At 42.8% G+C, this 11,001-nt stretch overlaps 1 pseudogene; it reads left to right on the plus strand.

The window, feature by feature from the left end:
- Positions 1-2,747, plus strand: part of LOC111541681 — a 41,497-nt pseudogene extending 38,750 nt beyond the window's left edge.
- The last annotated feature ends 8,254 nt before the right edge of the window (positions 2,748-11,001 follow it).

The following is an 11,001-nucleotide window of genomic DNA, read 5'->3' on the forward strand; positions in this document are numbered from 1 at the left end:
AGGATAATCTTCCTATCCCAGGACCCTTCACTTGATCACATCTTCAAAGACTGTTTTCCCATATAACAGTCACAGGTTTAAGAACTGGAATGTGGACAAGACTAATATGCATGTGCTTCTTTTTTTTTTTTTTTTTTTGAATTGGAGTCTCACTTTGTCCCCAGGCTGGAGTGCAGTGGTGCAATCTTGGCTCACTGTAACCTCCGCCTCCCGGGTTCCAGCAATTCTCCTGCCTCAGCCTCCTGAGTAGCTAGGATTACAGGCACCCGCCACCACACTCGGCTAATTTTTTTTGTATTTTTAGTGGAGATGGGGGTCTCGCCATATTGGCCAGGCTGGTCTCGAACTCCTGACCTCAGGTGATCCACTCGCCTCGGCTTCCCAAAGTGTGGGATTACAGGAATGAGCCACCGCACCCGGCCATACATTCAAACTTCTAAATAAAGACCAAAATACTTCTAATATTAAACAATGAAATAAATATGAGTTATGCATACATTTAAGAAAGATTCATAAAAACAAGACAATGATTTACCCAATTTTTGTTGTTTTTCAGACGCGGTCTCACTCTGTACCCCAGGCTGAAGTACAGTGGTGCAATTACGGCTCACTACAGCCTCGACCTCTCTGGGCTCAGCTGATCCTCTCACCCCAGACTCCCCAGTAGCTGGGACTACAGGTGCACACCACCACACCTAGCTAATTTTTTGTATTTTTTTGTAGAGACCATGTTTTGCCATGTTGCCCAGGCTGGTCTAAAACTCCTGGGCTGAAGCGATCTGCCTGCCTTGGCCTCCCAAAGTGTCAGGATTACACTTTGAGCCACTAGGCCCAGGCTACCCAATTTTTGGTGAATCAATGAGTGAAGGTGGTTATAGTAGTGCTGGGTTAAATTAAGGAAGAAATGTTTGCAAAATGAAAAACGTAAGCAACAGCTCTTACCACCATGCAGTTAAAATGCACAGACACACACATACACACACACACCACACACAAATACAGTGGGTCTGCTGAGCGCTTTCAGATCTACTGTTGTATATTTGTATGATTATCGTAGACTCATCAGTTTTTACTTTATAATAATTTGTATTTATTTATTTTGATTTTCCAGCCCATTTATTCCAGTTCAGGGTTAATGCCTATCTTGTCAGTTCAGGGTGTAAGGCAGGAACCAGCCCTGGACAGGATGCTATCCCATCACAGGGCACATTCATACACAAACTCACTCAGACCGGGACCATGTAGAGACATGCCCCTTCACCTCATGTGGACATTTTTGGGATATGGGAGGAAACTGGAGCGCCCAGAGAAAACCCAGGCATATATGGGGAGAACGTGCAAACTCCACACAGGCAGTGGCCCCAGCTGGGTGTCAATTTTTTTTTCTCATCAACATTATAATGGAATGAGGTTCTTCAAGGATCTGCTGTATGAGACTAACCCAGAGTAATTTTTCAAATTACTAGATTTAATGAATCAGAATCGCTAAGAAATATGCCGGATAATCTAAATACTTAACAAGCATCCCAGGTGATTCTTCTCATTAGGGAGATTTGGGAAATTTCTAGACGAGTGCTTCTCTAGAGTTAATGTGCATAGGAATCACCTGGGATCTTGTTTAAAATGCAGTGTTAGGGCCGGGCGCGGTGGCTCACATCTGTAATCCTACCACTTTGGGAGACAGAGGCGGGCGGATCACCTGAGGTCAGGATTGCCAGACCAGCCTGGACAACATGATGAACCTAGTCTCTACTAACAATACAAAAATTAGCTGGGCGTGGTGGCGCATGCCTATAATCCCAGCTACTGGGGAGGCTGAAGCAGGAGAATCGCTTGAACCCAGGAGGCGGAGGTTGCAGTGAGCCGAGATCGCGCTACTGCACTCCGGCCTGGGCCACAAAAGCAAAACTCCGTCTCAAACAAACAAACAACAACAACAACAAAAAACAGCACAAGCGGAGGGTACTAGAGGTAGGGGACCTAGAAACAAAATTTCCGGGGCTCCCTCCGGGGCCGCGGTCTGGGCTGCGCGGCTGCGCGTTTGGCCGCCACGCTCCTCGCGAAGGCAGTGGCTTCCAAACTCCTGCGCGCGGTCATCCTCGCGCCCCCGCACCCCCCACCGGCTCGGGCACGGGCACTGTGTGCCAGAGGATCACCCAGAACTTTGGCTTCCAGGATCTCTCCAGCGGGCACTTCTTGCGGGAGAACATCAAGGCCAACACCGAAGTTGATGAGATGGCAAAACAGTATATAGAAAAAAGTCTTTTGGTTCCAGACCATGTGATCACACCCCTAATGATGTCGGAGTTAGAGAATGGGGGTGGCCAGCACTGGCTCCTCCATGGTTTTCCTATTACGACAAGCCAAAGCGCTGGACAAAAATCTGTGACGTGGATCTAGTAATCAGTTTGAAGATTCCATTTGAAACACTTAAACATCGTCTCAGCTGCTGTTGGATTCACCCTCCTGGCGGAAGGGTATATAACATGGACTTCAATCCACCTCATATACGTGGGATTGATGACGTCGCTGGTGAACCATTAGTCCAGTAGAAGGATGATAAACCTGAAGCAGTTGCTGCCAGGCTAAGACAGTATAAGGATGTGGCAAAGCCAGTCATTGAATTATACAAGAGCCGAGGAGTTCTCCACCAATTTTCTGGGACAGAGACTAACAAAATCTGGTCTTTAGTTTACACACTTTTCTCAAACATGATCACACCTATTCAGTCCAAAGAAGCATATTAACCCTGCCCAATGGAAGTACCAGGAAGATGTGGTCATTCATTCAATTGTGTGTGTAGTATTTGTGCTGTGTCCAAATTAGAAGTTAGCTGAGGAAGCTTGCAGCCTCTTTTCTAGTTGAAATGGTGAACTGATAGGAAAACAAATGAGTAGAAAGAGTTACAGAAGATGCCCTCCTCTGCCTTTCGAAAGGAAGGTCACCTACACGTTTAACGTGTCTCTGCAAGTCTCAAGCCCTTGACGGGAAAACAAGTACAGTGTGGATTTCAAACGGGGTGTAACTTCAGCTCCAGCTGATTTTTGACAGCTGTGTTGTTGCCGTGGCATCCTTTTTCACACGTGATGGTGATGGCTTCTGGTTCTCCCCATTCCCACAAAGGCCGTTGAACCACAGCACCTGGAAGCCTGAGTCCGCTAAGGGCTCTAGCCCAGATTTGTCCCACGCTTTCTGCTGTGTGCCTTCCTGATGACAATGAAATTGAGGCTACTTACTCTTAGTGGTTGTTTCTGTGGTCTTGAGTGACTGTGTCAACAGTTCATTTCTATTTTTTTTTTCCAGTAGGAACAACTCCTTTTCTGCATCCATGCTCCATAGAGTCCTTTTCAGACATCCTGGGATGAAAGAATTTTACTTCCATTTCTTTTTAGACTGCATTTTTTTTTGACATTTGTTTTCACTTTTAGGCTATTAAACAAAACAGGTAGTTATTGTTCTTATCCCTCTCAAATTCTTCTAAGAACTGAGAGTGAGGGGACTGTATTGAATCTCTATATGCACTGGGAACTGAGCTATGAAGAGGATCTTACTAAACTGCTGGTCTGACACTTATGGATTGACGCTGTTCCTTTCTTTGATTGTGAAAAAAAATTAAACCCCTAAAAGTCGTTTGAGAACCCCCTAAAGTCTTTTGGGAATCCTCAAAAACCATGGGAACTGTAAGTATTTAGCTACATAAATGTTGTAAGATCACATGTTATGTATAGAAGTAATAAGATCATTTGGAATTACTGGACTAATTGAATAGTTAAGGTTTCTATTCAGGACAATACAATGTATTTTGAAAGTGCTGCTAACTATTAATGCTGACAGTGTTTCACTCCTATGAGTGACTCAAATATATTATAAATGGGTGGTAAAGGCTGGGCATGGTGGCTCACGCCTGTAATCCCAGCCCTTTGGGAGGCCAAGGCGGGCAGATCACGAGGTCAGGAGATTGAGACCATCCTGGCTAACACGGTGAAACCCCGTCTCTACTTAAAAAAAAAAAAAAAAAAAAATTAGCCAGGCGTGGTGGTGGGTGCCTGTAGTCCCAGCTACTCGGGAGGCTGAGGCAGGAGAATGGCGTGAACCCGGGAGGTGGAGCTTGTAGTAAGCCTTGACCGTGCTACTGCACTCCAGCCTGGGTGACAGAGTGAGACTCCCTCTCAGAGAAAAATAAAATAAAATAAATAGGTGGTAAAGGGAACGGAGCCTGTGGGGTTAAGCAGAATGTTGTACTAGCTGTGCCTGGACTGAGTATAACAGCTTTACAATTACGGGAAAACAAAATCTTTATTATTTTTTTTCTGTTCCAAAGATTCATCCTATGGGGTGGCCATAAATTCTAGAATTAGATATGAATATTTTGTCATTCATTATAACATAATATCAATAAACCATTTGTTAAAAGATTTGCCTGGTTTCCAGACTTGGTGGCCATCTTGAATAATTCTTGCTGTCCTCTGGGAAGAACACTCCTCCATCTATCCTTCCCTCCCTCTTTCCTTCCAGCTAAATAGACAATTCTAGCCAACACTGAGTCACTCAGTAAATCTCCAGTGTGTGTGTTTGCTGAGATTGTCTAGCAGTTGAAGGTCCGTGCTGGTTTAGGTGAGACCTAAAAGAGATAAATACCTTTCCCATGGTCTTTGAAACGTAGTACTTATTTCGTGGTCAATGGCCTTAATTTTACAAAAGTAAAATTAAAGGGACATCTTTTCTTGGTTTTCCTTCTGCTGCAACACATGACTATTCTTTCACCTTTAAGCAAAGAGGGTAGTTTAGATGGTTTCTAAGATTCCAACCTGACCTCGCATTCTGTTATTCTACTCAGCTCTTAATTCAGTTTGCTTCCATTATCTTCACAGGCTTCTTACTTAGACCTTGGAAATGCTGCTGTGCTTAATACCCTCCAATACTAATGCAGACTTGAGATAGGTACTGTTTATTGAAAGCCTACTGAGTGAAACATGCAGTTTTAGGACCTTTAGAAACATCTCAATTAATCTTTCTAGCATCCTACGAAATAGGCATGATTTCATGTTGTTAAACAGCGAAGACAGGGGTCCCAGGGATATGCGGCATCTTGCCCAGGCTTCGGCTGCTGGTGACCAGTGTAGCCCAGGTTTTCCTAACTCAGAAGACTGAGCTTGTTCCTGGATGTTATTAATAGCTACTTGTGTCCAAGCTACCAACGGTCTTGAGTTTGCTCGGTTCAGTTTGTGGCCTCACATCAAGAGTAACAGAGCTAGTCTAGGTATGGTGGAGCTAGTCCATGCCTGTAGTCCCATTGCTCTGGGAGGCCATGATGGGAGATTGCCAGAGGCCAGAAGTTCAAGACCAGCCTGAGCAACATCACAAGACTCCGTCTCTATAGAAAAATAAAAAATTAGACAAGCAACTAGGACTTGTGGTCCTAGTTACTCAGGAGACTGAGGCAGGAAGATTGCTTGATCCTAGGAGTTCGAGGCTGTAGTGAGCTATGATTGCACCTCTGTACCCCATCCTGGGCGACACAGCAAGACCCTGTCTCTTAAAAAAAAAAAAAAAAAGAAAGAAAAAAAGAAAAGAAAAGAAAATAGCAGAGCTCACCAAAGTGATGTTCCCCTTTTTATGACATTCCTTTTTTTTTTTTTTTCTTTTTCCTTTGCTTAAGCAAAGGAGGCTGCTAGAGGAGAGTCTTAGTCTTCCTGCCTAAGACCTCCTTTATGAATGGAATAAAAGACTGTCAAAGTAAGCTGGGCTTGGGTCCAGGCTAATCTGTGAAGGAGGCTAGCTCATGTTCCTTAACTACCCTTTGGGTGTCCACTGGGTCATGCCCCTGACGTGGCCTTTACCCTTGAGCCATCCCTAGCAATGGTGCTCACACACAGGCTTTTGAGCTACTCAGAGCTATCCAGACCCTGCTCGCTTTTCTTTCCTGAGATCAGAACAAATCACTCCCTCACTCCTACTCCAAACAAGGTCTTATTGATAAACTAATCCTTCTCAAAGTGCTGGTAGGTAAACAAGCGATGATGGAGCATCAAACACAAGTTAACTCCTGACTTTTGTACCATTGTCTTTCTATTCCATTACGTATTAACGTGACTCTGAATACCTTTGCCCACCATTTGCTTGTCATTCAACAGTTGAGGTAGTAACCAGGGGAGATTCACTTCCTGTCTTGTCCTTCTCCAGGGATCACTCCCCAGCTGCCCTCTAGCAGCCAAGCTCAGATGAGCTCCATTTTTACTCAAGGTGTGCCCCTCTCTTTGGTAGGGAAGGAGAAAGGTAAGAATAGCCATGAATGAGTAAGGATTCTTAAAGGGAGGTGCTGCTGTGGCTTTTTCTGCTATTTAAGATGTTGAGACAGGATAACTTTAGAAAGATGCATGCACAAACCCATAAATAGTGCTTTTATAAAATTTAGTTCACTGGAACCTGAGTTCAGTATTTGAGTTAGCTTTTCGTCCAAAGTGTTTAAGCCTGCTGGAGGTCTTTGCTCAAATAATAAATAGCGCATATTTCCACATGTGTTAAGGTATAGGCAGTAGTTATTGTTTGTTTACTCCATGTTAGGAACATTACATGCATTGGCTAATCAAATCTTCATCAATTACCTATGTAATAATCTCAATTAACTTGCTTCCTTGTATTATAAATGGAAATAATTCTGTTTATTTAAATGTGTTTTCATGTACCTATAGGGATTAATCAGGAAATTCAAAGGGTCTTTTTGTACCTTTCCCTAATTTAAGCTCCCTGTTCTCATTAACAGATAAAACAACATATTTACTTCAGCCTGGAATCTTTGCTTTTGGTGCTTAGAGGCAGACACAGGAAACAGGCACTCAGGGAGTCACACTGGTAGTTGCACACTATATCTACAGAGGGCATGTCTCATCTGTACTCTGCTGGGTTACAGAATGTCAAGAGGTATTTGTGTCCACTTAAGAATTCCATTTATTACCTTCCATTTAACAGACAGTATCTTTCCTTTCTGCAGTTGATTTTGCTAGAGAGGCAATTCATAAGGTGAAGTCCTGTTCATAGTATGACTTGTTTTCTCACTATCCCCTTCCATTTTTAGTAACTCCTTGGTCTATTTGGTGTCTTTAAAAAAAAGAACCTGGCAATGAAGACTTCTTTAAATATGGAAATGTGGTGCTCTTGTATGGCATAGATATGAAATCCCTTCCTGTGGTAATAATTAGGTTATTCCCAGAAGCACAGGGTCATTCTTTAAAAGCTTTCCTGTTTAAAGCTTTTCAAAGGAGGAGACTGCCTTGAAGATACCCCCTAGGGTTGATATGTGTCTAATTCATTTTATAAAATTATTACTGTCTTCATTTCAAAACTTTGGCTATAAAGTCAGAAATGTCCTAAATAACAAAATATTTTGTATTTAATTTAGAGAAGAGTAAACAGAAGAAAAATGAAAACTCAGTCTTTATTTAAGCTCCAAGGATAATCAGGGCTTAGAGGACTTTTTTAGTTTTATGAGACTTTGTATTGCTGATTTTTATATTACATATTCTTGGGTTTTTGTTGTTGTTGTTTTGTTTTGTTTTTTGAGACAGAGTCTTACTCTGTTGCCCAGGCTGGAGTGCAGTGGTGTGATCTTGGCTCACTACAACCTCTGCCTCCTGGGTTCAAGCGATTCTCCTGCCTCAGCCTCCCAAGTCACTGGGACTACAGATGCGCACCACCACGCCTGGCTAACTTTTGTATTTTTAGTAGAGACGGGATTTCACCATGTTGGCCAGGATGGTCTCAATCTGCTAACCTCATGACCCGCCCACCTTGGCCTTCCAAAGTGGTGGGATTACAGGTGTGAGTCACCGTGCCCGGCCTTGTGTTCTTGTTTTTGAGATGAACAGATCTCCGGGGAAATTGTCAAGTTACAATGGCGTTTTACTGTGATCCCTCTCAAGCTCAGATCATTTCTGTAACCCAGTGATGACCTGTCTCTTTGGTGTAATGTCCTGTGAAATGTCAGCTCAAGTTTCCCAGAAGTCATGTGTTTGCCATGAGTCAGAGTGCTTTTCCTCAGTGGGACAGTTGATGGCCCTCTTAATTTTGGTGTATGTGCTTCAAAGTATCTAAACCTCTAGTCTGATCTGTATATGATATCCTGTTAATTGTATTATTATTTTGATTATCTTGCTTGAAGGTTCATACTTTTCAATTTAATAGAAAAAAAGTTTTTTTTCTGCTTATAAAAAATAAAATGCACCATCCTGGCTAACACGGTGAAACTCCGTCTCTACTAAAAAATACAAAAAAAAAAAAAAAAATAGCTGGGCGAGGTGGCAGGCGCCTATAGTCCCAGCTACTCGGGAGGCTGAGGCAGGAGAATGGCGTAAACCCGGGAGGTGTAGCTTGCAGTGAGCCGAGATCGGGCCACTGCACTCCAGCCTGGGCAATAGAGTGAGACTCCGTCTCAAAAATAAATAAATAAATAAATAAATAAATAAATAAATAAATAATAAAATCCAGTTTTAGATTTAGTAGATTTGGAGTGGAATCTGAGAGTCTGCATTTCTCTTAATATTAGCCTCCGTTAATGCAGATGCTGCTAGTGCAGGGCACATTTTCAGGAGCAAACCTCTAGAGCTCAGTATGGTGTCAGAGACCCTGTTTGAGAATGTGGGAAGGGCTACAGAGCGAGTTCATAGCAAAATACATAAACATGTAATTTATATGCAATTGCAAAGGATTTGCAGGGTCTCTGAACGCTATCTTTAGGCTCAAGGTTAATAGGACACAGTCATCAACCTGGTTCTCATGAGGAAGTGACAGGAATCTTTGAATAATAATGTGCAACATCTATTGAGCGCCTACTATATGCCTTGGTATTGTGCTGAGTGATCTTTACATATTATTAGCTCATTTAATCTTCACAACAAACCTATGAGGTAGGCACTATTATTATCATTCTCATTTTACCAATAATGGGTGGATCACTTAAGGCCAGGAGTTTGAGACCAACCTGGCCAACATAGTTAAACTCTATCTCTACCAAAAATACAAAAATTAGCTGGATGTGATGGCACACACCTGTAGTCCTAGCTACTGGGGAGACCGAGGCAGGAGAATCACTTGAACCCAGGAAGTGGAGATTGCAGTGAGCCGAAATCTAGCCATTGCACTCCAGTCTGGGCAACAGAGTGAGACTCTGTCTCAAAAAGAAAATAAATACATAAATAAGGAAACTGGTGTACAAAGAGTTCTAAGCAATTTGTCCAACAGTATTCAGTGGAGTATTCAAGAGCTGGATTCCTGATCCCAGGTGTTTAATTACTATATTTTGCTGCACCTATGTGTAGTAATTACTTTGAAGAAAGTAATCATTCTCAAAGAGAATGAAAATGTAGGCTGACTATACTTGAGATTCTCAAATTCTGATGGACATCAGAATCTCCTGAGGGAATTTGTTAAACATAATTACCAAACAATGCTTGGATTCCAGCCTAGCTTCTGAATCAGAATCTCTGGGGTGGGGCTGGGGGATTGTGTTTAACTAATGCCCAAAATGATTCTGATGTGCAAAATTTGAGCATCATGGTCACAGACTTTTCAAAGGCAGAGTTTTAAGAGTCCAAAGGAAAGTTAAATGAAGTTTGTTATGTGAGAAACTCTGAAAGGGAAAGTGTGACTCTGAGGGTTAGGAGGCTCCCAGCAATGTATTTCTGACTCTGATCTTGATAAAGAAGAAAAGCGTGGTGGCCCTAGAAAATTCCTTTGTTGTCCCATCAGGACTATTCCTTAATACTCTCACTTAAAAGTGAGAAAGGCCCACTTTTAAAAGAAGTTCACCTTATTGAGGACACAAAAAAGTACTTATAAAGGGGTGTCATTGATCTGTAAGAATAATGCAGGAGAATTAACCCCACTCCCCACTTATTTTCTTTCTGTCTGTCTTTTTTGAGATTAGTTTTGCTCTTGTCACTCAGGCTGGAGTGCAGTGGCGTCATCTCAGCTCACTGCAACCTCCGCCTCCTGGTTCAAGCGATTCTCCTGCCTCAGCCTCCTGAGTAGCTGGGCTTACAGATGCCCACCACCACGCCAGGCTAATTTTTTGTATTTTTAGTAGAGACGGGGTTTTGCTGTATTGGGCAGGCTGGTCTCAAACTCCTGACCTCAGGTGATCCGCCTGCCTCGGCCTCCCAAAGTGCTGAGATTACAGGCATGAGCTACCATGCCTGTCCACCTCATTCCCCACTTCTAACTCCAGACAAACTTAATTGTATGTGAGGGGAAAAGAGCTAATAACAACAACAAAAAGGAAGTGGGAGGGGGCACAGCTTCCTCTTTCCTGAACTCTTGCTTTACTTTCCTTTTTCTCATTCATTCATTTATTCCAGCATTTTTTTTTTTAAAACTGCATGTGCCTTCATTTTGCCAAGTACACTCTTGGAACTAGGAAGGCCTGCTCCCTTCACTTAAGAAGATCCATTAACCACAAAGATCAACCCAAGAATGAGTGCTAGGAAAGGGGCAAGTGCAACATCAGAAGAGCACAAAGGGGGTTGTAAGCAGAAGAGGAATCGCAAGATGAAAGAAGGGCAAATTTTATTATGATTTCTAAAACAGGTGGAGCAGGTGTATTCTGACTGCAGGCCAGTAACTACATGGCAATCCTACCTAAGATTTGTAATTTTAATTTTTAATTTTTATTTGAGACAGAGTCTCGCTCTGTCTCCCCGGCTGGAGGGCAGAGGTGCTATCATGGCTCACTGCAGCCTTATTTCCTGGCCTCAAGTGATTCTCCTACCTCAGTCTCCTGAGTAGCTGGGACTACAGGCATGTGTCACTGTGCCCAGCGAATTTTTTTGAAAATTTTTTAGAGAAGGGGTCTTGCAGTGTTGCCAGGGCTGGTGTTGAACACCTGGGCTCAAGCAATCCACCCACCTTGACATCCAAAAATTCTGGGATTACAGGCGTGAACCACTATGCCGAGCCAATTTTTATTTTTTAACAGACAGAGTCTCACTATTTGCATAGGCTGGTCTT

The sequence above is a fragment of the Piliocolobus tephrosceles genome, chromosome 4, assembly GCF_002776525.5.
Source record: "Piliocolobus tephrosceles isolate RC106 chromosome 4, ASM277652v3, whole genome shotgun sequence".
Classification (NCBI taxonomy): Eukaryota; Metazoa; Chordata; class Mammalia; order Primates; family Cercopithecidae; genus Piliocolobus; species Piliocolobus tephrosceles.